Genomic DNA, 3,393 nt, shown 5'->3' on the forward strand with positions numbered 1-3,393 from the left:
GCAGCGCACCGCCGCCCGGGCGCCTTTCCGCCTTCCGATTTTGTTCTTCTTAGTTCCGCTCCGCCCTTAGCCGGCTCTAGCGGAGTACTCTATTATGGTTGCGCGACTCTGGTGAAGCCACGTATCACCATTTTTGGGTGATTTTTAACTCAGAAATTTTCACTCTATTAAAATATATAGTTCCTACAAAGTTGCCCAAAACATGCGTTACGTGGTTTCAGGAAAGTCGCGGAACGATACACGGTTTCGCGAGCGTCGCGCAAAGATAGTTGGTTTCTCCAGAGGCGCCGCGCTGTGCGTGCTTTGAGTTAGGGAGGAGCCGTTTGACATCATTTCACATTTAACATTTGTTTGGAGTGGGTAAGGGGGTGGGGGGGGGTTATCTCTTATCTCTCCCTTTAGTCTCTAGTGAGTCACCTGAAAGTGAGGCAATGTGTGTTACAAAACCCTTGTAGGCAACCTACGTTGCACCCTGCCCTCTCAGCTGGACCTGATGCCGCGCTTACTTCAATGCTAAGTGTACCATGTTAAATAACGCGTTCAACATATGTGCACATATACCTGGCCGTTAGTGTTGTAAGTGTCCGGAAAGTTTCCGGAAAAATATGAATTTTTCCGAATTTTTCAGAGTCCTCGGAAAGAAAAATATTGAAATACAAAAGCAAATTGCATGTTTGGTTCCAATTCCTTACACAAGAGTAGCGAGAAACGTGTTTGCCTCATGTTCATTTTAAACCGCCCACCGGAACGTAAAGGAATCAAGAATATCGGGCCTGTCAAGTAAAGCATTGCCTTTCTCTGATTATAAAACGCCGTCGGAACAAGCGTTTTGGGTTATGATATGGAGTTCAAGTGGCAGTTATGTGAGGTAAATTGGATACTTAGTTTAATTGAGTCATCATGGATGACTTTACACGACGTCGACGTCTATGTTAGGGGCCCTTTTAGGGTGCTAATTTTGTAGTTCATTTGGTTCATTTGATTGCCAGGCAAAAATTTACTTCAGCCGCGACATGTCTGATGTATACAGTCATTCCTTGATTATGTTCCCCGCGATTTTCTTCCGTACGTCACGTCTTCCTAGCTACATCCTTATGATTTGTCACTTGCAATGTCGTATATTTCCAGTTTTTATACGAAATCAGAGCACTGGTTCTACTCATTAAAATAATTCGTATAATGGAATTTCGTAATATATCCACTCTTGTGGAGTGATTTGACCACTTGTTCTGCGCCTAGCTCATTTAAAACATCAAAAAATGATGTAATTGGTGTGAAAATGGGCACTAATTTACGTTATAGAGTTTTCATAACAACATTTAGATTTTTCCAATTTTTCCGAATTTTACCGAATTTTTCGGAAATTTTTCGCAACTATGAAAGTCCAGTGAAAATTTGCAACACTACTGGTCGTTAGCTTGGGGATTGTATGCTGACGTTATTCTCTGATGAACTCCAGTCTTCTTGTATAAAAAATGACTTACTTCGTTAACGAACTCACGACCCTGGTCATTTATGACAATCCTTGGACAGCCGAGAAAGCAAATCCAATCCAACAGGAACATCGCTCCTTCAGCTGCTAATTTGGTCTCCAGAGCTTTTGCATGGCAATATTTGGACAGGTAGTCTATGGCTACAACAACATACTTCAAGCCATCAGACTCGGGTGTCTGAATAATTTGTTTCAAATTCTCTCGGGGTGGTGCTACTGAGCACAAAGGATCTTTCACCTTTAAAACAGCAGTATTTACCTAGAAATTTCAACTCAGAGCAGCACTTCCACGGTATTTACGCTCTAATCAACGTGTATGTTTTGTTTCTACTTACCTTTTGACATCGTTCACAGTATTTCACATGCTCCTTGTAGTGTTTTGTGTAGCCTGGCCACCACACTCTTCGAGAAAGGAGGTCTGTGCCAGTATTAATTCCTCTGTGTGCAGACAGTGACTCTGCCTCAAGGCTTGTGGAACTGCCTTCATGCACCATAACAGTAATCGGCTTTTGGACAGCCTCAGAAAATATGACTCTGGCATACTCCGGGAATGTATGTGCGTCTCTGCCACGCTCTGTACTCTTCCCACAGTGAGTTTTATGAAACAGAACACCATCGATACTTGTGAAGGGTATACATTGAGTGCGCAAGTTTTACTTCGAGTCTTTGGTGACACAAATTGTGGGGTACTTTCCATTCAATTAGTACCGATAAATATCGTATGTCGTGAACTTTTTCCCCAACATGTTACCTGCAATTAAGTTACGACAGTTTAGTATAAAAATTCTTTAATCCTGGCACAGAATAGTGTGTTATATACACTAAAATGCGAAAGATATAAGATAGCGACAGCGAATCTAGTGCCCGACATTGCAAAACAGCCCTAATATTTCTATTTGTGTCGAAATGCTCAAAAAGAGTTGCAGTGGCACACGTGATGCACAAAAAATACCAGGGGTCCGTGACTTATTGAAAATGGGCCTTAAACGTTCATTTAAATGTTAATGTTGAACATCAAACTCGTAACGAGTACGTGGCACTTAACGGTATACGATGTGACTTTAAGTATACGTTAGCGCAATCCCCGTTACATATTCAACAACAATTTACCCGGGTGGAAAGGAGTACAGAAAAACTGCATTCGATACTGTACTTGCCTAACTATAGTTGCGAAACTATAGTTATGTTTATATTTTAACTGCAATGCTGGTTATAATCACGACTACATGCTCAAATAACAATAAGAAATATAAATAAAACTCACTTTGACTGCTCTCGCAACTACACTTGAGAATGCACCCCGGAATGTAAGTGGTATGTTGAGTTGTGGCTGTAGTTTTAAAGCAGATAAATTTGCAATATGATTCGCTCTTTCAATTGTACTTCGTGAATTCAGTCCCTGTGACATTCCATATGCAAAAAATATATAGTTAAAAAGAATTGTGATGACTTCTCTCGGCTGTACAGTACATTTGTGCGGTCATTTTGCAGAACTACTGCTGTCTGTTTTATAGTAAACAGTCCTTCATAGTATGTTTTCCCCTGAACATTGCACTTGGTAAACAGACCGGGCAGTAGAGGCGACTCATCACTCTAGCAGGTAAAAGACATCCTGGAAAGCCCCGCTCGGCCCCGCCCCCCGCACACGTGCCGTTCTACCGGCCGGGAGTATATTATGGGGGCCGAATGCGGCGAAAGGAAATACCCCAAACCAGGCCTAGCTACCTACTTAGGAGGGTGAGTACGAGTTTCCCACACTGCCGGACGTGCTCACGATGCCTTTTGACGCCTCCCCGGCTCGTGGTAAAATACTTCTACTTAAAGATATTACGCGCAGAATACGTATACATGCATTTAACGGCTGGTGTGCACGTTTTGCACGTGAACTACACTGCTTTTGT

Source organism: Frankliniella occidentalis, unplaced genomic scaffold, assembly GCF_000697945.3.
Source record: "Frankliniella occidentalis isolate FOCC.00 unplaced genomic scaffold, Focc_3.1 Scaffold232, whole genome shotgun sequence".
Taxonomy (NCBI): domain Eukaryota; kingdom Metazoa; phylum Arthropoda; class Insecta; order Thysanoptera; family Thripidae; genus Frankliniella; species Frankliniella occidentalis.